This window comes from Typopeltis vanoorti, chromosome 1 (genome assembly GCF_054136105.1).
Source record: "Typopeltis vanoorti isolate ZY-2024b chromosome 1, IOZ_Tvanoo_1.0, whole genome shotgun sequence".
NCBI classification, from domain to species: domain Eukaryota; kingdom Metazoa; phylum Arthropoda; class Arachnida; order Uropygi; family Thelyphonidae; genus Typopeltis; species Typopeltis vanoorti.
Genome location: NC_143549.1, coordinates 151,776,417 through 151,785,101, shown reverse-complemented (window position 1 = coordinate 151,785,101; position 8,685 = coordinate 151,776,417). Strand labels below are relative to the sequence as shown.

Genomic DNA, 8,685 nt, shown 5'->3' with positions numbered 1-8,685 from the left:
TTACGACTGAGAGTTAGCAAAAGACTGTCTGTTTGTTCGAAATCAAAGTATTCGCAAAAAAAAATTGATGAGTTTGAATATGTTGTAAGTATTCTTATTGAAGTCTGGAAGTAAGAGAGAGAGAGAGAGAGAGAGAGAAGCTGAAATACTATTTAAGACAGCCGTAGATGCTGTCAACTCTGGAAGAACTTCTGAAGATTACGAAAGTAATTTATGTGCGCAAATATGAATAATAGAGGCGCTTTTGTTTAAAGTCATTAGCATCGTAAAGAGGAAAGAAAAATAAAGAAACAGCCTTTTTTAAAAAAAGTGAAACATTCAGCATTTTGTTTGTAACAAAAAGTAGTGTTTACATTTGGATCTGTCGCTTTTTTGTCAGTTTTATTAGTTGTTTAAAGTTTTCGTTAATTCTTTCTAGTTCTGTAACTTTTTTTTATCATTGATTTCAACAATGCCTTCATTCAACTGAGAAATGTTCATAAAGATGAAAAAACGTGCATTTTTTAAAAAGTTTCTTTTATTCTTATTTTAATCAAATGGCAGCCAAAATTATGTTTTATCGGCTTCCAGGGATAATGTGATTACATATTTTCAATTTTTTTAAACTAAGCATAGGATTTCCTTTAATGATATATCGATTACATATTGAAAATTACAGGAAAAAAACTAACATAGAAAATAAATCTCAGTATCACTAGAACTGCTTTGACTCACCCGCTCCACTCAAATATTACAATTTAAAAAAGAGGAAGTTAAATAGAAAAAAAGCGATCTTTCGTGGTTCATGATTTTAATAAATTAATTAAGCACCATCACTACCCGAGACACTTATCGGTTATCTCAAGCTCTTTTCTCTTCATTCTTTATTCAGTAAGAAATTCTTTGTGTTTGTGTTTACTTTCTATGGATTTTCGTTTCTTTTTAAAAAGATATCTAGCAAAAGTTCTTTGTGCTCACTTTTTTCTTTGAAAGAGAATTTGAAATCCCTATAAAATTCTAGAGAATTCAGTAAGTCCTGTTGGAATCCTCATCACTTTTGCTAAGAATTTCTTAATGCATTTTATGTGTTTGCTAATGATGACGATCTTGATGTATTGGGTGTTAAAATTGGTATTTCCTTTTTTTTTCTCTCATTTCAATTGCTTTTACCATATTGAGTGAAAAATGATCTATTCCGTTAATTAACACGTATTCATAACGAAGCGTTCTATAAGAATGTCCACCTTAATTTCAGTATATTATCTCCAAACGTTTCAATAAAAGAAATCTTTCTCGACAGATAATATAAAATATGCAATGTTCAATTATTTGCATTTGTCAGAGCATAAAACATGAATATCGAAAAAATCATATCCAAAATTTCATTCAGTGATATACGCTGCTTAGAAAGAAGTCACGCACACCACTGTGTAAGGAACAAACAGGCACGGCTCACACCTTAATATGATGTAAGACTCCTTTCGCTGCGACGACTGCAGCATTCTTACTGGGCATACTATCCAAAAGAATAAGATACCGATCAATGGGAATTTTTGAGCATTTTTTCTGTAGGAATGTAATGAAGTTGAGAACTGTTATGGGACAGACATCTCTTAACTTCACCCGACGCTCCAGTTCATCATACAGATGTTCGGTAGGGTGAAGTTCACGGCTCTATGGGGAACAGTCAAATGTGGTGTCTTTCATGTCCACAAACAACTCAGTTACAGCAGCAGCAGCAGCAGCCTTATAACACAGTGTAAGAAACAATGGTAAGAGATAATGTCTCTTTATGTAAGAAACAATGGTCAATTCCGTCGAAACACCAAAAAGTGGGAAGTAGTGCATTGTTCAGATACCTCAAAGAGTTCAATGTTTGTAGCACCACTAAGAGAAGCCCGAGGCCAAGCCAGGAAAAATAGGAACACTATGAAGAACACACCATCACACCGCCACCTCCGAATTTCATAGATGGTATTACGTACCCTGGTAAGAGACGTTCATCGGGCATCCGCTACAACAACACTCGTCCATCTGGTCGGTAGCAGAGAGTGTAGCGTGATTCGTCGCTCCATAACAGAGCTTTCCAAGCTTCCACATCCCACTGTACACGCGCTCTTTTCACCACTGAAGACGATGTTGCGTGTTGGTTCGGGCAATGCAGAACTTGCATATTGCAGTCCTACTGTGGAAACCAATATTATGAGCCTCGGTTCTGAATGTTTTTGTGCAGATTTATGTTCTAATCGATGACTACAGTCACGTTCGGTGAGTGTGGTTAGTCGTCCACTGCGGATAGCTCTTGGAGTTGAATTCCTGCGCTTCCATCTTAGTATGATATCGCTGATTGTTGACCCTGGATGACCCAATTTGTCACCAATTTGCCAAAGAGATAGGTCTGCAATATGGCATTTTATCCCATCGCCTATTTCAAACTCCCTCAGTTCCCTTCTCGCAGCCATTTCACGCGGACACAGTTGCACTGACTTAGGAGCGTCATATTCCTCCAATGTACACGAGTTACGAACACATGACTTGTTATGTGGCACGATACATCCTGTCTATGGGGGTGTCCATTGACTTCCCTCCGAGAAGCGCGCACGCACGCACGCACGCACGCACCCACACACACACACACGCACACACGCACACACACACACACACACACACACACACACACACACACACACACACACACACACACACACACACACACACACACACACACACACACACACACGCACGCACACACACACACACACACACACACACACACACACACACACACACACACACACACACACACACACACACACACACACACAATATATATATGATTCTATATCCTATTCCATCGTATTTATCATAAGATAAATAGCATTGGATAAAATTTTCATATTTACTAAACTTTAAATATTGAGGAGTTTCTTGTAAAGTTTCAAGAAATGACTCAGAAAGGAGATTACTAAAAACTGGATCCCAGCATTAGTTTTAAGACATTTCCTTTTCTATATCAAAATCAAAATTTTGCCGACCTGTTTCCAAAACGCTTTCTACATCTTCTGAAATGTTGCATGTCCATTGTATCGCTTTTCTTCTGCATATGATACTTCGGTATTAGGCTTGTGTTGGACTTTGATCTCCAAGCAGCCAGAGAAGGTAAAGCGCATGTTCCCCAAGCAACCATGCATGTGCTGCAATCTCCTTCACTTGGTAATCTTCCTCGCAGTAGCAGCAATCCATTGTGCAGAGCCTCACAATATTATTTGCGAATAAGTATGCAATAATACTATTTTGGTATCAAATATTACCCTATTTAAACTGGAAGGTGTACTAGAGCAGTAGTTTTCAAATTTTTCCCACTGCAATCCACAAAAATCTAAAATCCGAAAAAAATCGGCAATCCGCAAAAATTTACAAAACATTCGAGCTGATGAGAACAGATACTACATTCGTATCTTAGCCAAAAGACCAAGAAGCTAAAAGTGTAGTATATGTTCTTATTAGTTTCAAATCTGATACAGGTCCCACCGGCCTCTAAGATATTAAACTAATTTTCAGAAAGCGACTGTTGCCTGGTTTTGCACTACCTCTAGGGTCAGTCTGTCCACCGGGGAATGCACAACATAAACAGAAGTTAGGAAATATTTAATTAATGCCACTGGTATGCTTGCCATAACACATAAAAGGATCCATTTTTATTCATAAGAATAAACAGAGTACTGAAAAATATCCCATCACAACAAACACTATAATGCAAATGAAAGAAAAAGTAGTTTTATTGTACTACTAAATACAGCGCGAACACAATTAGAGTCTATGTGCTTGCAAATTGTGATGCATTGTGCGATGAAATAGCACAAAGTTTGGTATTTGTACCATATAATCCTGTGTAATGGTTAAACAAACAGCGTTGGACCTGACAGCGTTGGACCATGCTCTGCATAAGAGCGACAATAAGATTCTTCCACTAGGCCGAAGAATGACATAACCAACCGTTGGATTTCTTGTCTAGAGTCCACTTGAATTGAGTTATCATAACACAGCCCAGTTGGAAATGTTTTCCCCTGTGGCCGCAGTAACAGGACATTAAGGTTCTGTTTTGCTGGTAGAGTCACATATCAGTCTTGTGTAGTTGGCATAGCCCTCGGAAAACATTGGTGAGCTCTTCTTTTAATGGTTCCTGTCTCCTGAAATTGGGTGTATAGTGAAAAGGACAACACCGCGGGACACATTAAGCCAAAATGTCACGTTTGCCTGCACGACTTCAAATCGTACAATAACCTGCCATCTCAAATAATCATCTAAACGAGGATGACGTATCATCTTGTACCGGGGATGTGGCACTAAACCAATAAGTAAGAAAAAAAAAGACAGAAATAAAGCGCTATGTTCGCAACGTTTATAGGCATGATAATTTGCACTTCTCGTGAGCCTGCGTAGTTATAGATCAATTCTGTATTAAATAGATCAATAGATCGACCAAGTTACATATTCTTACATATACTGTAATGTGTATGTAAAATTCAAGTTCCCTGTTCTTCTTTTTTATTACTTTTAATAAACTACGTAGGACATTAGAAACTAACAGAATATCTTAACAATCAGATACAATTACTCAACAAATTTAATAAAACGTCTCTTCATTATCTTAACATTATTAAAATTCTACAACCATGAGCTAAATATAGTGATGTCCTAACACTTATTTCAACACAGTATATATAATGATATCAATGACAACGCCCATCTCCATTAAAGGGGACTTTCATTTATCTATTCATAAGCGATTTAACTTCACTAGTTGTGTTGCCAATGTGATTATAGAACTTACACTAATTATTGACCAAAATAAAGGAATCGTTATAATCATTAATTACCCATATATTTTATTAAATTTGTATCCATATAGTATTATCGTCTTACCAAATCGTATGCTTTATATTCCTCACATTAAACTTTAATAGTGCTTCCCTATCAGTTCAGTTCTTCTAATATTTTAAGAATATCCTGAAGGAGAACTGACATCACATGAACAGCTTCCTATTTCGTCCAGTTACATGCCCGATATCAGTAGAGAGAGAGAGAGAGAGAGAGAGAAAGAGAGAGAGAGAGAGATTTTTCTCACCCATAATATTCATGATGAAATCATTAACATATATATTAAACATTCTGTATGATCTCTGACATCTCTTTGATCTCGAAATCTAGAAAGTGTAGGCTCATGTGCTGTTTCAGAAATAACGTCTCAATTTAGGAAACCTCTCTAAAAGTATGGTTAATATTAACCAGCGAATGTCAGAGATATATCAGTAAGTGGTGGTACACTATGGACACATGTGCACTTTATGAAATAACAATTTGGCAAGACTTATTTCTTTAATAGGCAAATGTTTGTAGTTTACATATTTTACCAAGCAGAGATAGACAGGAAATTGACATCATGTGAAATACACATCATGTAATAACGTGAGTGCAAGGATATAAATACGGAAAGACGTTGGCTAGTTGCCGGAACAAGAAAATTATTGACTGTTGCTGAAAAATTTATTTCCTTAAAGAATATTGATAATTTTCTGAAGACTTCTTGATGTGGATGGAGTGTTTACTCTCAAGTAGTATCTGGATCTAATTAAATTGCTTTTGAATTGTAGAGCAATATTTCTGAGATTTTATGTTAATTTTATTTTTTCACATTATCCATAATGTTCATGTCGTAAATGGATTTCCATTCATCTATGCGTAAATAAATCTATTAGGAGGGGACATCATAGCTGAAGTTGTTGCTTGCATAATTGAAACGACGATAACTTTGACGGAATATAATTTCTATAAAATAAATTAACAACTAGAAAGTGTTTTCTTTCGTTTCTAATTCTACTCGAATCTCTTTCAAAACACCAGGATAAGCAAAATACTGTACAATGTATTAATTAGATACGTTCTTCTGCCTTCATTGATTAATTGTCTCTTTCATAATTCCAAACACTTCCTACCTAAATGACCATAGTTGATTCCTGCAAAATAGACAGGTTTTCCCTTGAATATTTACACGATTTTTTAAATATTTTAAATGCGAATCCATCTAAGAAAGAACTTTTGTTGTCACACGAAAATCTTAACTGTCTTACATCGTTTTAAAGTTAAATTTCTAAATCTCGAACTTGCGACTTTCCATCGTTTTTTATTCCGTCAATTCTGATTTTGTGCAACATATTTCCCCATGAAGTATTCACGAGGACTACTTCGTGGGGAAGAGTGTTCCATCGAATCACACCTCCCGAAATTTAAGAAGAATATCAGCAGACTATCTTGCTTTCGACCCCCCCCACACACAGTATTTATTTGCTATAAGCCTTTTAGCATCTCATGTTTGGGAATGGTATAAAAATAACGAAATGTGATAGCGAAACCTGGAATTTAACTGAATATAATTTCTGAATTGAAAGGTACTAAAAATGTAATGGAAAGGAACATGTTCGATGTGTCGTTTAGAGAGAGGATACCCTCACATTTAATAAGATCAGGAGCAGATGCACAGCACATTAGCATTTAAACATCAATCATTCATAATAGAGATATTGGCTGGCCATATTGAAAGATATTGCAAGATAGGATGACCTGAATTATTAGCAAAATGGAGGCTAGTGGAAGTCACTAAGCAAAGGGTAAGACCAATTACCCTTTGCTTACTGACTTCCAATTTGTTGAAATATAGTGGACGAGAAAAGCTGCAAACAGAATGAATGGAGAAAACTTGGAGAGAACTTCATCCATTGGACTGATTCTTGTTGAGCAAAATATGATATTAATAGGTGGGTAGAATAAGAGTTAGATAACCGAAAACTCTAGAGACCAAATATGGAAAATGTTAAAACCATTTCATATTTCATAATAAATTCATCTGTCATCTAAGGACTTTCACAAAACAGCCATATTGATGGTGGAATTCGAACCCACAGATTGCTTGTTTGAGATCATCCTCCTGGTCACAAAAGTTTAAAGGCAGTAGAGCATGTTAGTGCAGTAGGGGAATATATACGTTGTGTAAACTAGAATTTTAAAGAGTCGCAAAGTTTGAAAATATCATAATTATGTCTCCAATTCGAAAGAAGACACGTCTGTACATCGCTCAAGGTTTGTACTTGTTTATAAGCGAACAGAAGGAAGCCAAGTTGGCGAATCTATTTCTCGGCGATCTAACTGGGATTAGTGTGGTGGAGAGTGCAACACGAACGCGTTAATCGAACAGTGTTGATGTTGCCTTAGATGACAACTAGGGCGTATTATTGCATTACCAAGATGAATATTATGTGTACAAGACAAACAAGTTGATGATCTGTCTTCAGATGAAGAGTCTGTAAAGACGATAATATGTAATGTTAGCGAGCTGGAAAAGAATCAAGGAGCAAACAGTTGAGAGTACCAAACCTGAACAGCCAACAATTTAATCATGTCTCAATCCAATAGAATCATTGAATGTTCTTGAACATGCTGCTCGAGTCTTTTATGCATAGCACTCTTCTCCATTCGGATGACTTGCAGGCATCACATTTACAAATCCACAACGACTTTATTATATATTTACAAAAATCGATGATATGGCCCATGAATTCAGCCGTTATCTGGGGAAAAGGCGAGCCAAGCAGGAGTTAATAATTCGATGCTATGTCAGTGTGCACAAAAATATCGTCGACAGTTCAAGGCATCTCTTGGAACAGGCGGAACCGCCATAAAGCTAGTACTAATAATGGCAACCCCATTTACTTGCATGACCCGTTTTCATATTAAATGCGAAAATGGCAACTTTATTACCCAGTAACTGACGTATTTAATACTGATAACATTCATCACTTAAACTAGCAATTCTCCTCATTTGGTACTTGTTAAATACCTTTGCTTGAGAAACAATTCAATCTAATTAGTTTGGATATCGTTGCCATGCAGCAAGTTGATTTCACCGTTACTTATTTAAAGTCATCATTATGAATGTACAAAACATGTACGTCCAATACAATACAATACAAATTTTACAATACAATTAAATTGTATTGTAAAATAGAAAGAGAAATATTGTAAATGTAGAAATAGAAACGCACGGTATAAGTCACGTTTAAGTACAACAACAATCATATGTGTAATACTCATATAATCAACTTGCTCATATTTTATAATAATTTTGAAGTCGATTTAAATGAGAATTGGATACACCATGACATTTTGGAATTTGCTAAATCTTTTAGAGAATTTATGGACTGCAGATGAGATTTTAGGAAATAGGAAAAAGAGCAATGGCATCAGGTGATATGATAAAACCTACAAATCTTTGAAATGATCATGGAGGATAGTTAGATCTTTTTCTCACGGAGAATTTCCTGATTGGAATTGGTTATCTTTGAAGGTGGCAGGCGGAAGTAATGAGAATTCTAGAACAGGAATCGTTCGACGAATCCATGTCTACCTGTAGTTGTCTGGTAATAATAATAAAATTATGAATGTGAGCAGTATATTTTAGGTATCAAACTTCACATGATGTAATAAATTTTCAAGACTAATATTTTCTGAATGTGAGAAGTAAAAATTTATAATTAAATGATTCATTAACTGCTTCATATTTATTCGTATCATTCATTAAGTAATGATTGAAGTAACTTTATAAAGCTGTAACATAGTTTATGATTCCCGGTTTGCTCGTATATATATATA

General features: G+C 35.7%; 1 pseudogene; it reads left to right on the top strand.

Moving 5' to 3' along the window:
• The first annotated feature begins 3,430 nt into the window (after positions 1-3,430).
• On the top strand, positions 3,431-3,591 carry LOC150110545 (U2 spliceosomal RNA; annotated as a pseudogene).
• Positions 3,592-8,685: the final 5,094 nt, after the last annotated feature.